The following is an 18,974-nucleotide window of genomic DNA, read 5'->3' as shown; positions in this document are numbered from 1 at the left end:
AGGAAAAATACACGATGTTGAAATTTGCAGATTCTTGAGAGTGTTTGTACACTAGCATATGTGTGCACAGATGATTAGCATTACAAATATGAAAACACCTGACATAGAAGGAGTGGCAACCGCCAAAATGAAGGTGTGCCTTTAACAAATTACTTGATATCAGTCACTTATTAGTAATTAGTTTAACAGCATCCTACTTTCAGGACTGCACCAATCAGATACAGCTACAGACAGGGATTACCACTTGAGAGTAGTTAAGAAAATGAAAAGGTAAGTAAAAGGGTCTGAAGATCTGTAATGTTACTAATTTACCAGAAACCGTACAGAAAATGAAATTAGTTCAGAAGCAGTCGGACAGCACATAACATAACTTGTGAGCTAAAGCAAGATGGAGGTTTTGGTGTGCCTACTTTTGGATGGGGTAGACACCAAGCATCACTAAAGTTGAAGTCAGGTTGTGTTTAGGCTTGATCTGTGCACCTGCATCACACATTCTCCAACAACCGATGAACATTCTCTAGAGTTCTGAGCTCTCTGCTGTGAATATCACAGCCAGTGCAAGCATTAAACATGATGGCACTGAGTTATTTAGTGAATTTTAATTCCATTTGTTGCAAGTTCTCATTGCTGATAGAATGGCGATTGAAAAATTCTACGTAATTAAGCAAGAGAAGTAATTTGCAGGATACACACTTTCTTCAAGTGCACAGCATTTGTACAACAACAGAAGCTTGGAGCCTGCAACACTTCAATCCCCACTCCACACCTCAACCTGTATGAACCACTATCATTAGTGAATTGGACTGCAAGTGCTCCTGCAGACAACAATGAATAAAATTGTATTGCCACTAAAGAATTGCCATTGCCAAACAATCTAGAGATGGTTTCGTTTCTGCGGCGGGTGTCCAGAGGAAGACTGACACCCATTTACTGTCAGCAGTTGTTGTTACTGTTGTTGTTGTTGCTGCTGTTGTCTTTAATATGCAGACCAATTGCAACTCTTCATGCTAAGTAGAGTACTCTATCTTGTACAAGTGTCTACATCTATGAATAACTGCTGTAACCTACATTCTTTTGAACCTGTTTACTGTATTTACCTCTTGGTCTCCCTTTACAGTTCCCCCCCCCCCCCCCCCCCCCCCCCACCACCACCCTCACCACCACTTCTCTCCAATACTAAACTGGTGATCTCTTGATGTCTCAGAATGTGTCCATCAACCAATTCCTTCTCTTTGCCAAGTTATGTAACAAATTCCTTTTCTTCCCAATTCTATTCAGTACATCATTGGTTACACGATCTACCCATCCAAACTGCTGCATTCTTCTGTAACATCACATTTCAAAATCTGCTATTCTCTTCTTGTCTTTTTCATCCATGTTTCACTTCCATACAAGGTTACACTTCAGACAAATACTTTCAGAAAAGACTTTGTAACACTTAAATCTATATTCAATGTTAACGAGTTTCTCTTCTTCAGAATTTTTTTTTTTTTTTTTAATTGCCAGTCTACACTTTATATCCTCTCTACTCCATCCATAATCAGTCATTTTACTGTCCCGATAGCAAAACTCATTTACTACTTTTAGCATCCCATTTCCCATCTGATGCCCTCAGCATTGCCTGTTTTAATTCAACTACATTCCCTCACCATTGTTTTGCTTTTGTTGGTGTTCACCTTATAGCCTCCTTTCAAGACACTGTCCATTCCATTAACCACTCTTCCTGGTCCTTTGCTGTCTCTGACAGAATTATAATGTCATCAGTAAACCTCAAAGTTTTTATTTATTTTCAAAGGACTTTAATTCGTTTCTTTTCTTCTCTTTTTCTTCGGTTTCCTTTTCTGCTTGCTCAATGTGCAAATGGAATAACACTGTGGATAGGCTACAACCCTGTCTCACTCCTTTCTCAACTAGTGCTTCCCTTTCATCCTTTCATGCCAGCCTGTTTCTGTACAAGTTGCGTATAACCTTTCACTCCATGTATTTTAATTGGTAGAGGTGAATGCACATAACAGTTAAAAACTGATCCACTATCTGTGTAATGAAAAATAGTTATGGGCACGAAATATCAGAATTTGCTCTTCAGATACGGTTACCAGGTGTAGGAACATCGCCGGCTGCAGTGGCCATGCGGTTCTAGGCGCTACAGTCTGGAACCGCACGACCGCTACAGTCGCAGGTTCGAATCCTGCCTCGGGCATGGATGTGTGTGATGTCCTTAGGTTAGTTAGGTTTAAGTAGTTCTAAGTTCTAGGGGACTGATGACCAAAGAAGTTAAGTCCCATAGTGCTCAGAGCCATTTGAACCATTTTTTTTTGGAGGAACATCAGCTGTCATTTATATGCCATGGGAAATGGTCTCAGTAAACAAAGGCTTTAGTAATACTTCAGGTACACTCAACATACACAATTGAAGATGACTTCAGCAATGTGTTTAAATCATTACATTCTTAAAGGATTTTGTGAAGTGTGTAAATGTGAAATTTTGAGAGTTGCTCAAAAGTTAGGGATGTTTACACACAGATGTGACTGATTGGTCACTCCATATTTGGTTGCACCATGTATATCATAGTTTGTGTTTGAATGCTTCTGCTAAGAGACTACTTCTGAAAGACAGTTTTATATCAAATACAGTTACAGCTGCTAACAAAGGAAGAACAACAAACTGCACAAGCCATGAATATGAAATAACACTCATTTTGATGTCTTTCATAAAAATATGAGGCCTCATGAATAAAAAAGATGGGCAAGCAGATATGGTATACCACTCAAAACATCATCAGAAAATCACTGAATTCAATCATCTATGTGTAGATGGATATTAGCTGACATCATACTATTGTTGAACTAGTAAAGAGCAAGTGAAAACGGCTCACACACAAAAAATTTGGAGTTAAATGTCAAGTTCTACACACTAGTAAACACCATGCTGAAAAGCTCTTTGAACACCATTTGACAACACTAGAAAACCATAAGCTAGGAGATACTGACAGTATTAATAAAATTATGCATACCTGACTGGACACTCATTGTTTGTGAAAACTATAATATTTATTTCTTGTATTACCTATTGGGGACAACTAGACATGTCAAAGACCATTTGTATTATAGCCCGTAGTAAACTTCTTAACTAGGAGCTGATGGTCAAAGTGCACCAACCACCAAAAATTGCTTCTAGACACAATTTTTTCAGTGATTAAGGCAAAAAAGTGAAATTAATTGGTTTAATTAAGCAAGATGGTAATTTGCTGACAATGAAATATGCCAACAAATTAGATTAAGATAATATAAAGAGATTAAGTTTAGTGAACTCATAACCAATGGCTTGATAGTTGCTTCTAAAGGATATTCTCTAGAGTATTGCTCCAAAAAGGCATATACTGTACTCCTTATCAAGAAGGCATGGCAGCAGATGTCAAATGCATTCAGACACATGCTACTAATATTGTAACAGCCCACACAATAGTGTGGCAGAAATATGGTTCTCATAAAACTGCTGGTCAAATTTAGAGAACCTGTATTGGAAGAAAACTGAGCAACCACTGTGCTCCACCATTGTTTATCTCACCTATAGTCAAGATGGTGTAAGAGGATCCCTGAAAGCTCGCAGCACTGTTACCAGCTTTCAACTGTGAAGTGCTAATGGCTACAGTGAAAACAGAAGCCATTTGCAGAACTGTGACAATACTGAGGCATTGCCATGGAGACATTTACAAAATGGCTTTATGTTATTGGTGGAGGTAGGTCCCCTAAAGCTGTTTACACCTCAACAAAATGAGGGCAAAATTATAAACAGAGCGAAGTAACAAGAGATGTGTTCTGCCCGGTTTGATGAGGACCACTGGGACTTCACTGCTCTGACAACTTCTACATCTCAGAGTAGCACTTGCACCAAATATCGTTAATTACTTGTTCAGCATATTCTAATCTCTGTCTTTCTCTACAGTTGTTTCCTCTACAGCTCCCCCTAATAATATTTTGTTTCCATTGTGATACGCCCGCTAAACCTGTTGGGCAGAACAGGTTACTAGGATTGTGGAAAGGGCCAAACAAGGTGTCGGTCAGTTTCACTTCAAAATTGTAATTTAATAACACCTTTAAACCAAAACTGCACATAGCCGAACCTTTACAACTACGAGTTTCAAAATGCAATTCTTTCACGGCTGAAGGCCCCCAAACAAGAATCTTAAAAATCAACAAGATAAAAATGCAGTTAAAATTGCTGTGATATATACAGGGTGTCCCAGCTATCTTGTCCACCCAAAATATCTCTGGAACAATAACAGCTATTGGAAAACAACTTTCACCGGTATCAATGTAGGGCTGGGGCCCATGAATGTATATATTCGGAAACATTCTAAAACAAAAGCATATGTATTTTTTAACACAAACATATGTTTTTTTAAATGGACCTCCTATATTTTTTCTTCAGCAATCCATAGCATGACAAAGCACATACACAATGGCGTTGATTGCATCGCAATATTCCCATTACATTCCAAGATATTAAGACGTGAAGTTGACGCTTGAAACACCCGACATGCGCTGCTAGCGCACGTCCTGAGGCGCAGGCGTGTACCCCACGCTGCCCGTAATCGCGATGTGATTGACATGCGTAATCACACTTCCATACTTATCAAGAGGTCCGAAACGAATAATACGGTCTGCTGCTATCCTGCATTAACATCGTACATTCCAGCAGGTATTTATCCCTTAGGCTAGGGGTGATGCGGTTCTGGAACATATCTGTGTACCGCAACGTAAGTCACAAAGCTAACTTCGCTTATCGTTAATCCGTTACTAAAAAGGTTATGCCATTCAATGTTAAAACTTTACTTTACTGTAGATCTAGCACAAGTGACAGTTAATCATTCACTCATAATAGTAAAATTCATGTTGATGGTTTTAGTGAAATGAGCAAGTGGACTAAAAGTTTTACCGTTGTTTAGGTAAAAATGTTTTGATTTGGGAAGTTCAGGTAGGACATAGAAGATGAATGTAAACATGTTTAACCAATTAGTTTTATTATCACATAATTATCAATGTTATGTTTATCTAATGCGTTAAATGACAAATTGTTGCAAACAAATGTTTCTTAACATCACTGGGTAAAATGGCCCTTTGTAGAAACTTCCACTGTGATACCAGCACTACATACTAAACATAGTGTTCACACTTCATGCTTAAAGTGATGCCCATTGGCTTGCATACATAGGGTCACTCTGCGGATGAAGGATGCCCTACTTCGTGCTACTGTTTCCTCTTTGATGGCTGTACAAGCAACAATATTGCATTGCTTCATGTCCTCTGGTGTTGTTGGTTCATGTTGGTAAACAGCATCCTTCACTGCTCCCCAAAGAAAATAATCCAGCGGTGTAAGGTCTGGAGATTGGGCAGGCCACCTAACTGGGCCACCTCATCCAATCCACCTACCAGGGAACTTACAGTTCAGAAGTCATTGTGCTCGTAAGGCGTTATGTGCAGGGCATCCGTCATGCTGATACCACATGACCAATCTCCGGTTCAGAGGTACAGTGTCCAAGAGAGCAGGAAGATTGTGTCGTATAAATCTGGAGTATTGTCTGCCATTTTGGATGCCATTTATAAAGAAAGGTCCGATAATGGTATCTCCAATAATCCCACACCAAACATTAACTTTCCACGGACGTTGATGCTTTACCTGACGGAGCCATTTAGGATTGTCTGCGGACCAATAATGCATATTCCTCATATTGGCAATTCCTTTGCTGGAGAATGATGCCTCGTCGGTAAAGAGAACATCTGCAAAAAAATTTGGATTAGTCAGAAGTTTTTGCTGAGCCCACTGACAAAATGTTGCCCTATTGCGGAAGTCATGTCCATGAATATCCCGGTGTAAATGAACATGGTAAGGATGAAATTTATGACATTTAAGAATACGCTGTGCACTTGATTTCAACACACCAACTTCACATTCAATTTGACGTGTTCTGATTTGAGGATTCACGGCTATGGTAGTGAGAACAGCAACTTCAGCACGTTCATCTGTGCTTGTTCTAGGACGATGTCGAGGTCTTGGATTTTAGCTTCCTGTTTCATGTAGACGAGATGTGAGATGACCAAACATCCGGTGCGAAGGCGATGGCTTGTCAGGGAATCGTCTTCTGCACAGTCATTCTGCCTGAACAGCATTTCGTCCACCTACAACAGGGTACAGTACAGGTATGTAGAGTAGGGTAGAAAACAGACATATTAACTTAATAATCATAATGTTCGCTAACAGTACTATCAACAAACAAGCAATCTCATAACATATTTCCCGTCAATGTACATTCTCCATAGATCAGCAGCATTTCTACCATATCTTCATTTGTGTACATTATACTGTACAGTATAAGTTCCACAACACAACATTTATTCACAATGTGTACTACCTCCATGCTGTCACTAGATTGCTCTGATGCACGACTACACTGGCAAGCGGTGTACTGCATGCCAAAGCAACAACAAATGGGATGCTCGGAGGGTGGTGGAGTACAGGAGTTTGCATGGGTCACAAATCATAAACAAGGCGAAGTGGTAACTGTGGTAGTAGTGGGAACTACGTTGGACACTTGACTAGGTAGAGCCAGGCCCTGCGCGACAGGCACAATGGGTCATATAATCCATTAGATGAACCTTATTTTGGGTGTGCAGGATAAATAAGACAACCTGATGGGTGTACACCGATCGGTACTGGTTCATATTGTGTATGTAGATACGTAAAACGTGCAAGAGGGAAACCATTATGTGCTTATGAGAGTTGATGGCAGCAGACCGTATTATTCATTTTGGACCTCTTGATAAGTATGGAGGTGTGATTACACATGTCAATCACATCGCGATTACGGGCAGCATGGGGTTCACACCTGAGCCTCAGGACGTGCGCTAGCAGCGCATGTCGGGTGTTTCAAGCGTGAACTTTGCATCTCAATATCTCGGGATGTAATTGGAATATTGCGATGCAATCAACGCCATTGTGTATAAGCTTTGTCATGCTATGGATTGCTGAAGAAAAAATATAGGAGGTCCATTTAAAAAAACATAAGTTTGTGTTAAAAAACACATATGCTTTCGTTTTAGAATGTTTCCAAATATGTACATTCATGGGCCCCAGCCCTACATTGATACCGGTGAAAGTCATTTTCCAATAGCTGTTATTGTTCCAGAGATATATTGGGTGGACAAGATAGCTGGGACACCCTGTATATAAAAACAAAGATGATGTAACTTACCAATCAAAAGCATTGGTATGTTGATAGACACACAACGCTTTCGTTTGGGAAGTTACAATCCTCTCATATATATATATATATATATATATATATTCATTTGGTAAGTCACATCATCTTTGTTTTTTATATATATATATATATATATAAAAAACAAAGATGATGTGACTTACCAAATGAAAGTGCTGGCAGGTCGACAGACACACAAACAAACAAAAACATACAGACAAAATTCAAGCTTTCGCAACAAACTGTTGCCTCATCAGGAAAGAGGGAAGGAGAAGGAAAAGATGAAAGGATGTGGGTTTTAAGGGAGAGGGTAAGGAGTCATTCCAATCCCGAGAGCGGAAAGACTTACCTTAGGGGGGAAAAAAGACGGGTATACACTCGCACACACACACACATATCCCATATCCATCCACACATATACAGACACAAGCTGTGTGTATGTTTGTGTTTGTTTGTGTGTCTGTCGACCTGCCAGCACTTTCATTTGGTAAGTCACATCATCTTTGTTTTTAGATATATATTTCCTATGTGGAATGTTTCCCTCTATTATATATATATCACAGTTAGGTGGAAAGCCTTAACAAACATACACAGGGTGCAATACCAACGGCTGAAGGCCACAATTAAATTTCAAAATTTTAAAATATATTACCATAATCTTTGAAGGCAGAAGGCCGCAATGTTTTCACTTAAGGGGATATTTTGAGAATAAGGCTTTAAGCGGCTGAAGGCCCACAGTTGATTATCCAAAAATTCAAAAATACATTACCCTTTAAATTTTCAATGGCTGAATGCACACTAAATGAAAAAGCAATGCAACGAAAATAACTAAATTTAAGAAAAAGTTTTTAAGTGGCTGAAGCCCCACAATTAATTTACATAAATTGGTTTACATAAAACACAATAAAAAAATTATCTTTTAAAACATTGGTTATAATAGATTACCAACAGACCATTAAATACCCACGAAAAAGACAGTACAGACAACGGCAATCAGACTCCTCCAGTGGGAGGGGGTAGGGGTTGGGGGGCTGCCCTTGAAACAATAACGTTCACTAAGGTGAGACAGGTAGTGGGCCCAACTATGCTTGATCCTTCGGTAATCCAGGCAAGAGACAGTCACAGACCTACTGACCAAATGACTTGCTTGCCACCAATCGATACATAAAAACTCAAAGACCAAACTCTTATGGACATAATTATCCAAAATGAAATATGTATTAAGCTGTCAAAACTACACACCATGTTGGACAGTGACAACAGGTGAGGAAAGAATGCTGCCTGACATTACGTTAGTGGCCAGGCCAGGTAACCGGAACACTAATGGCCACAAGGCAGAAAATTCCACTGGTTCACTTGAATTGTAGTGAACCAATATAGTTAACTCCACCGCACGGTGGCTCAATTTCACCACTACAAACACTTGGTATTGCTCACAGGAAAAGCTCCCAAACAGTGAACCACCGAAACAAACAACATAACATGAACGGACGTGGCTTGGGTACTTAACACACTACTCAACTTTGACGTCGTTGGTCGGTGAGCCATGAAGCTTGTAGCGATTGGACAGCTCCACACATGCTCTGACACAGTGCAGGTACCACCAGCAGACCCAGCCGACCACACCACATGGATATCCTCCCTGGTCCTCACCAACTGACCAACTCCCGCAGACCCCCTAGCCAGAAACTATATGCACAAGACCAAAGATGGTACATGGTGCAAATATCGAAACACATCGCTGCTGCCACATGTAGGAGTAGGAAGAACCATGGCATAACCACAACAACAGCGGGAAACCAAACACAGATAGACAGCCAAGTTCAAGAAAACGCATAGTCCGGAGTGAGCACAGCTCAACCTCCTCCCCCCCCCCCCCCCCCTCAAACTTAACCCAGAAAAGGGTTAATTCAAACTTTGAGCTACTTGAACTTAACTTGACTAAGGTGAACTCGATATTGCTTGCCTGAGTTGTTCTCCTTAACCAAGAGTTTTACCAGGCCCAATATACGCATAATAATGCAAGGCCCCAGAAAATGAGGAGTAAATTTAGTAAGGTTACCACCGTGCACCTGCCTCCCTTGGAAATTGCAGACATAAACTTGGTCCCCCAACCTACGCTTAAAGGTTTCCCGGTTATGATTATAATGCTCAGCTTGCTTATTATGAGCTCTGAGAATATTACACCTGGCCCGCTTCCAGTTTTCCTTGATGACCCACAGATTAATGTCAGGTGGAATAAGATCCTGAATTCTCCACAAGTGGGAAAGAGGGGAATTAACTGGGTAGGAAAAGATCAAGGATGCAGGCGTAACTCGCGAGGCTTTATGAGTGGCAGTACTAAAGGCAAAACTGAGGCAGGGAAGACTGGAGTCCCATTTCCTGGGTGTTTTCTGATGATAACTAGTCAAACCAGACTTAAGATTCCAATTAACCCTTTCTGCAAAGGACCCCTGGGAATAATATGGGATGGTGGTGACATGCTTAACACCATTCTGAAAGCAGAAGGCCTTAAAGGGGCCTGAAAGAAAGACAGGAGCATTATCACTAACCAGCTGTTTAGGTGGCCCGAAAACAATAAAGACACTAGTCAAGTGATTAATCATGGTGGTAGTGGTAACATTAAGGCTCAGAAGGACCCAAGTAAACCTAGAAAATGCATCAGTCATAATGAGTACATATCAATGACCCCTTTTAGTCTGAGGTAAAGGCCCCAAATAATCAATTTATAGCCTGTGCATGGGAGAGGACTCCCGTTCAGAACTTAACCAGCCTTGTTGAAGGGCATTGTTGGGTTTGGCTACATTACAAAAGCGACATTGAGCTATCATTTGTCTAACATTCTGATCCATAGAGGGTCAAGTTAAATGCTCCTTGATCTTTTGGAGCATCTTATAAGTGCCTAAATGACCACTCACCAATGAATCATGAAAATAATGGAAGACCGGACACACCAAGGTAGCAGGCAAACAGATCTTAGACTGTTTAGCATTTCCCACCTTCCTGCAAAGAATCCCCCTCTTAATCTCATATTCTTTCAAGAGCTCTCCCACCAACACACGTTGCTTAATACCAGCCCACACAGGGTCCTGATCCTGATGGTGCACAATGTCTTCAAACAAAACGGGTATTTCACCTAACACCATATAATTAAGATTGTCGCCGTCTACCTGCTCGCTTCCCTGACTAGACACGTCTTTGGTAAACATCCGCCAAGACACTTTCAGAACCTTTAATATGTTTAACTTTGGACTGAAATGCCGAAATATGTACTGCCCACCTGGCAATACAGCCAGTCTTACACGGCCTTGCCAGTACTCAGCTCAACGCTTGATTGTCAGCTTCCAACTGGAAAACCCGATGCTCAAGGTAGGCCCGATACTTCTCTAATGCATACAAAATGACCAATGCCTCACAGTCATAGATGGAGTACTTAAGCTTGGCATCTGTTAACTGCCGAGACGCGTAAGCTAATGGTTGTCTCTGCCAGAATTAGAGGCATCAGTCTGCATGATAAACCTTTTGCTTAAATCAGGTACCCCAAGAACCGGTGGGTTGGCTATTGCTGTCTTAATATGCTAATAGGCAGCCTCCTGGCCAGGTCCTCATTCAAAATGCACACCTTCATGGCGTAACTGATTTAAGGGTGCCACCAACTGAGCAAACCTGGGCACAAAACGCCTAAACTTATTTGCCATGCCTATAGATCTAGTGATTCCCCGCTTATCAACAGGAGGAGGCAATGCCCACAGGGCTTTCATTTGCTCTTGAACAATGCGAATACTCTGACCCAAGACTATATGGCCTAAGAAAAATACCTCCCACCTAGCTAGCGTAATTTTACTAGGTTTAACAGTCACTGTAACCTCAAAACAACTTGTCGGACATGCTCCAAATGATCCTCAAACGAACCACTATAGATAACCAAGTCATCCAAATAATTATAGACACAGACTAACTACAAGTCCCCAAGAATATTATCCAATAAATGAGTAAGCACCGCCACTCCAGTAGCTAACCCAAAGGGGACTCTGTTAAACTCGAACAACTTCCAATTCGTACAAAAGGCAGTGACATGTTTACATTCTTCAGTCAATGGAACTTGATAATAGGCCTGATTCAAATCGAGAACAGTAACCCAATTAGCGCTGGCAAACCAAGTAAAAGAATTATGCAAGTCTGGCAAAGGTACTGATTCGAGCACAAACTTGGCGTTCAAATGCCGATAGTCAATGACAGGTCTGAAATCCTGCCCCTGATCCTTAGGCACAAGAAAAATTGGAGAAGCATAAGCAGAAGTAGAGGGTCTGATGACCCCTTGTTCCAGCATCTGAGATATCTTAGTTCTGAGTATCTTAACCTTTGGGCGTGAGAGACAGTATGGAGATTGCCTAATGGGGGTGTCATCGGACAAACAGATATGATATTCAAGAATGCTGGTGAGACCCAGGTTATCGCTAAGCAGTTGAGAAAAACTGTGCAACAAATCACGTGGCTGAGATGCCTGATTGGGCAAGAGATGGGCCAGATCAAATTCATTAGCTGCAATCTCTATGCCACAGGTCCCGGCAGTTGGCCATACACCAGGTTTAACACACTCACAAAGGCCAAACTTCACACCAGGAGAGAACTTAAAGGAAAAGATGTGCTTGGAATAATCCAAGACGAGCCCTGTTTTATAAATGAAATCACATCCCAATATTAGATTATCAGGCAGTCCTTTAACCAAGGTAAAGATACAGGCCAGGAAAAACCGGCAACCAATACACTCCCCCAGGCCCAACCCTGCAAAGGTAACACCTGGCCATTGGCCACCCGACATCTCTGCACTGAGGACTGGACCGAACAAAGTCTAGTAAGAGGCCCAAATACCAAAAACCACTCAGAACTCAGTAATGACAAGGAACTACTGGAATCCAAGAGAGTGCAAATGGGCTCACCACCTACCCGAGAACAAACATAAGGCAAAGGGGATGATGCGGGAGTGACCACGCGAATACACCAAGGCCTATGGGTTCGAACCCGGGTTCACGTGCCAACCTGGCATGATCTATTAGCTCTAAGAGCATGATGCTGATCACAAGAGCGTACCAAATGAGCGGTACTGCCGCATGTGAAACAATGCCTGGGTTCCCTTTTGCTAACTTCAACGGATGTGGATAATCTGGAATCGGCCCCTGTGTTATGCCCTACAGCCTCCCGATGCCCATGGCTCTCACGGGGTAATGCGAATGCTGCAACAATCACATCACAGAGTTCTTCCCAGGTCTCAAGCCGCTTACGGAAAACAAAACATGTGACTTATCCCCTGCACGCATTCCCTTGAGAATGATAGAAACTAATTCATGTTCAGGTAATTCAATCAGCAAGGCCAAGCAGGCTGTGTGGACTCCATCGACATAATGATACAACTGCTCGTCACCCTGCTGCACTTCCCAAATATGTTGGCACTCAAGTTGTTTTTGAACCCCAGTGGTTAATCTTTGACTAATTACAAGCCCTCTTAATTGTTGCAAGGTAAACTCTTCAGACATGGCTCATGAGAGGATGTTCTGCAACTCGCCTCAAGCTAGCGGGTATAACAATGACAGGATCACGTGGTGCGGAGCGCAAAAAGTAGCCGCTTGCTGTTCGAGATGAACAAGCAACCACAGTTGATTTTCTACTTGATCAATTTGCTCTACAATCAATTCAGTCATACCCTGAAAGAAATAAGCCAGAGGTTTAGACAACTCAGCAAACACGGCATCTAACTTAATGGCCGCTCGAACAATGCCACCCCCGGCCTGGCCCCCATGTTCCCCCTAATAGTGCAAGTCGCTATCTTTGAACTTCCTCCCATTCAACTCCAAGCATGTAAGCTTAAGCTACAACATGCTCACCAGAGTTCCCAACTCAGTGGCTGAGTTTTTGTGATGCTCTCCCAAATCTAACATACTCAAATCAGCCACCTGATTAGTTAAATACGCCAACTGTGCCCGCACCCGACCCAACTGACTGTCACTAGGTTGGGTTCCTTCTAGGAGACCAATAGTATCCTCAAGGCCTTTAAGGGCCTCACCAAGAAAGCAGATGGCCACACCTGTCTCACGGATCACTGCCGAGGTGACGTCAACCAGCTGCAGCACGGCAGCACACAAACAGGCTAGAAATTCTGGAACACCACCCTCCATCAGTTGACACCGTACTGCCAACCATAAATGAGATGGTGTCTTCTCTGCAGACCAATCCCCGGACACTCTCTGACTGTCATTATCTTAACACCAGAAACAATAACAAGCCAAACAATACAATGCCATAGACACAATCAAAAAAAGAGTGAAACTGACCACAACTAGGTTGGTAAGCACAAGCCTAACCACACTCTGCCACCAGTGATATGCCCACTAAACCAGCTGAGCAGAACAGGTGATTAGGATTGTGGAAAGGGCCAAACAAGGTGTTGGTCAGTTTCACTTCAAAATTGTCATTTCTTGTAATTTAATAACACCTTTAAACCAAAATGGCACATAGCCGAACCTTTACAACTACGAGTTTCAAAATGCAATTCTTTCATGGCAGAAGGCCCCTTAACAAGAAATCTTAAAAATCAACAAGATAAAGATGCAGTTAAAATAGCAAATAAAATAATTAATGTTTTCTTAAGGAGAAATTTTGAGAATAGGGCTTTAAGCGGCTGAAGGCCCACAGTTGATTTTCCAAAAATTCAAAAATACCTTAACCTTTAAATTTTCAATGGCCAAACGTACACTAAATGAAAAAGCAACACAATGACAATAACTAATTTTAAGAATAAGATTTTAACCAGCTGAATGCCCACAATTGATTTACATAAATTGATTTACATAAAACACAATAATTTTTTTTCTTTTAAAACATTGGGTATAATAGATTACCAACAGACCATTAAACACCCATGAAAAGGACAGTACAGACAATGGCACTGAGACGCCTCCAGTGGGAGGGGGAGGGGTGGGGGGTCTGCCCTCGAAACATAAACGTTCACTTAGGTGAGACAGGTAGTGGGCCCAACTATGCTTGATCCATCGGTAACCCAACGAAGAGACAGTCACAGACTGTGCAACCAAACGATTTGTTCGCCACCAATCGATACATTAAAACTCAAAGACCAAACTCTTACGGACATAATTATCCACAATGAAATATGTATTAAGCTGTCAGAACTATGCACCATGTTGGACAGTGATGACAGGTAAGGAAAGGACCCTGCCTGAAATTACGTTAGTGGCCAGGGCAGGTAACCGGAACACTAATGGCCACAAGGCAGAAAATTCTGCTGGTCCACTTGAATTTGAAATAAGGTAATATAGTTAACTTCACCAAAAAGGAACACTGCCTGAATTTACGTCATTGGCAAGAACAGGTAACTAGAACACTAATGGTAACAAGGAAGAAATTTCTGCTGGTGCACTTGAATTGTAGTGAACCAATATAGTTAACTCCACCGCACGGCGGCTCAATTTCACCACTACAAACACTCAGTGTTGCTCACAGGAATAGCTCCCCAACAGCAAACCACCAAAACGAACGACGTAACATGAATGGACGTGGCTTGGGTACTTAACACACCACTAAACTTTGATATTCTGGGCCATTGAGCCATGAAGCTCGTAGCGATCAGACAGCTCCACACATGCTCCCACACTGCACATGGACTGCCAGCAGACCCAGCTGACTGCACCGCATGGAGATCCTCCCTGGTCCATACCAACCAACTGACTCCTGCAGACCCCCTAGCCAGAAACTATATGCACAAGACCAAAGATGGTACACGGTGCAAATATCAATACACATCGCTCCTGCCACACGTAGAAGGAGGAAGAATCACAGCATAACCACAACAACTGCAGGAAACCAAACACAGATAGACAGCCAAGTTCAAGAAAACACATAGTTTGGAGTGGGCACGGCTCACATTGTAGCAGAATTCTTTCACTTGATCACCTATGTAGTCCCAATGTTTGATGTTAGGTTTATCACAATCTCATGTCTACTGCTGCTTATTACTTTCATCTTTCTTTGATTTTCTTTCAATCCATATTTTGTACTGCTTGGTCTGTTCTTTCCTTTCAAAATGTCCTGTAACTCTTCCTCATTTTCCCTGAGGGTTGTGATGTCTTCAGCAAATCTTATCATTGAAATCTTTCACTCTCAATTACAATCCAACTCCTTTCTTTTATTTCAGCCATTGCTTCTCCGATATACTTGTTGAAGTACACAGGAGAAAGAGTGAATCCTTGCAGTATGCCCGTTTCAATCTGAGCACTTCTCTTTTGGCCTCCCATTCTAATTTTTCTCTCCTGGTTCTTCCACATATTCTATGTTACTCATCTGTCTCTGCAACTTATACAAATTTTCAAGGAAATTTCCAACATCTTACACCATTTTATGTTGTCAAACACTTTTTCTAGTTTGACAAGTCCTGTGAAGGTATCTTGACTTTTATAGGTTTGCCTCCATTATCAAGCATATTGTCGGAATTGTCTCCCTGCTGTGTTTATTTTTTTTAAGCCAAGCTAACAGATCCTCAATGTTCTTTGCATATTTTCTGTGTAGGGTAATTATAAAGACATGAAACATTTCAAAAAATTGTTGCAGATAAATGGCAAGCACAACAAAATAAATAATATAGCAGAGTAAAAGACAAACTCTCAGAGTTCTTTTTACAATGTTTGTAAATGTTCTGTGTATTCATCCTTTGTCCCACAGCACACATTCCATCAGTGATCCAATTCTGTCCTTACCCAACCCAAAATATTAGGAGCGATGAGATGCCACAAGTCTTTGAGGTTCTATAGTAGAGGTGGAACATATACGCTATAGTTGATGTAACCCCTCAAGAAAAAATTCTGAGGTATCAAGTATGGCAACCATATGTAATACTGGAATGATGTCCCTGGAGTAGCACCAGCTAAGTGGATGCAATGTGGGCCTATCCAGCAACATGGTAGTATTTCATTCAGGCAATCTTATCCACAGGTTTGGAAATGTGGAGGGGCACCATCCTGTTGAATGATGAAATCCCTGCTACAAGTTTTAATCTGAGGGCATGAGTCACAAATACAGCATGTTGAGATATGTGATACCATTGACAGCTCTCTTAGTGAAGAAGAAGGGTTGGTAGACTCTCTTCTTGGACACAGCACAGAACATGTTAACTTTCTTGGAATCCTGGACATGTTCCACAGTTGCATGGGGATTCTGTCTCCCATATGTGAGTGTTTTTGCAGTTGACCTTTCATGAAGGATGAAAAGCTGTTTCATTGCAGAAAATTAATTTGCTTGTGAAGTTGTCACTTTTAAGATGGTTCTGCATGTCAATGCAGAATTGCAGATAATGCGATTTTTCATCATGGCCTTTGGCTTCCAGGAGCTACAATTGTACAGTTTCACTCTTAATTGCTTACAAAGAACTGTCCACAGAGTTGGCTGAGGCAACTTCAGTTTCACCCTAGCTTAATAGATAGACTTTGTGGGAATTCACATGACATCCCTCACATGGTCCAGTCTGTTACTACATTCTCAGCTGGTCCAAAAATTTTGCATAACACAAACAACCATTACCCTTGAATATCTTGTACCACTTACTAAGCTGTTGTTGACTGGTGTTGTTTTGCGAAACTTGCACTGCTGATTGTCAACAGGCAAATTCTAGAACAAAATGCTTTCTCTGCCCGGTTCTTCAGCATTTTCAGCAACTAACATCAGTGATGCCTCTGTTGGCAATTTTCCAATCTAAATTGCATGCACTACGTTCAAAACAAAACTACAAGATTTTGTCTTTCACATACATTAAAAAAAAAATGTTTTATAGACTTTGTAATTATTCTGTGTATCATTTTTTGTCACTTACTTTGGTGTGTTGGATATTTAACTCACTGTGTGACAAGGGTCTTACAATGACTGTAGTGGACTGGACAGTGTTTGCTGATGATGCTCATATTATGCCATTTCAAACCAGCAATAATAACTTCTTGGTACTGGATGTAACATACACTAAAGAAAACACACTGTGTAAAATTACTAGGGGTCCAAATGGATAACTAGTTGCAATGGGGTTAACACATAGGTAAACTAATCAAGAAGCATGTTAGTCCCTTAGAAGCATCTCTCACTGTGTTAATGTAAAGAAAAATGTAAGCAAATGTAATATATTTTCACTCCCTCCTTTCTTATGGAATTATTTTCTAGGGCAGTGCATCTAAAACAAATAAATTTGTCTTATTGGCAGGAGCCAGACGCTAGCTTGGTCACAGAATTTGTAATTATTTACATGATTTATGAAACACATCTACATAAAAACTCCACAAGCCACCGTACAGTGTCTGACAGAGGGTACCCTGTACCAGAGTGAGTCATTTCTTTTCCTGCTCCACTCACAGACAGAGTGAGGGGAAAACAACTATCTATATGCCTCCACATGAGTCCCAATTTCTCTTATCTTATCTTCATGGTCACTAACAAAATGTATGTTTACAGCAGTAGGATTGTTCTGCAGTCAGCTTCAAATGCCAGTTCTCTAAACTTTCTTAGTAGTTCTCTTTGAAATGAATGTCTTCCCTCCACAAGGGATTCCCACTTGAGCTCCTGAAGCATATCCATAATAGTTGCATGTCAATCAAACCTACTGATAACAAGCCTAGCAGGTCGCCTCTGAATTGCTCCGATGTCTTCTTTCAATCTGACCTGGTATGGATCCCAAACACTCAAGCAGTACTCAAGAATAGGTTTCACTAGCTTCCTATATATGGTCTCCTTTACAGATGAACCACACTTTCCTAAAATTCTCCCAATAAACCAAAGTCGACCATTCGTCTACCTTACCACAATCCTCACATGCTTGTTCCATTTCATATAACTTCACAATGTTGTGCCCACATATTTAAATGACACGATTGTGTCAAGCAGGACACTAAGTCTATATCCAAACAGTTTAGTTTCTCCTACACATCCACATTAACTTACATTTTTCTACATTAAAAGCCAACTAGAAATTTTGTCTAGGTCATCTTGTACCAACCCACATTCATGTATCTTTGACACTTTCCTGTACACCACAGCATCATCAGCAAACAACTACAGATTGCTGCCCACTCTGTCTGTCAGATCATTTATGTACATAGAAAATACCAACAGTCCTATAACACATCCTTTGTGCACTCCTGATGTTACCCCTGTCTCCGATGAACGCCTGCTGTCAAGGACAACATAATGGGTTCTATTACTTAAGAAGTCTTCGAGCCAGACACATATCTGAGAGACTATTCCATATGCATGTACCTTTGTTAACAGTTTGTAGTGGGTTACTGTGTCAAATGCTTTTCGGAAATCTAGAAATATGGAATCAACCTGTTGCCCTTCAACCACAGTTCACAGTATGTCATGTGAAAAAAGATCAAGCCGGTTTTCCCATGAGTGCTGATTTCTAAAGCCGTGCTGATTCATGGATTGAGCTTTATGGTCTCTAGGAAATATTTGAACTCAGAATATACTCTAGAATTCCAAAGCAAACTGATGTTGAGGATATTGGTCTGTAATTTTGTGAGTATGTTCTTTTACCCTTTTCATATACAGGAATGACCTACACTTTTTTCCAGTCACTTGGCACTTTGTGCTGGCCAAGAGATTTGTGATAAATGCAAACTAAGCAAGGGGCCATAAATGTACACTACTCCTTGTAAAACCAAATTGGTAT

This window comes from Schistocerca serialis, chromosome 4, assembly GCF_023864345.2.
Source record: "Schistocerca serialis cubense isolate TAMUIC-IGC-003099 chromosome 4, iqSchSeri2.2, whole genome shotgun sequence".
Lineage (NCBI taxonomy): Eukaryota > Metazoa > Arthropoda > Insecta > Orthoptera > Acrididae > Schistocerca > Schistocerca serialis.
The sequence above is the reverse complement of the archived record's forward strand: the minus strand, read 5'-3'. Positions refer to the sequence as shown.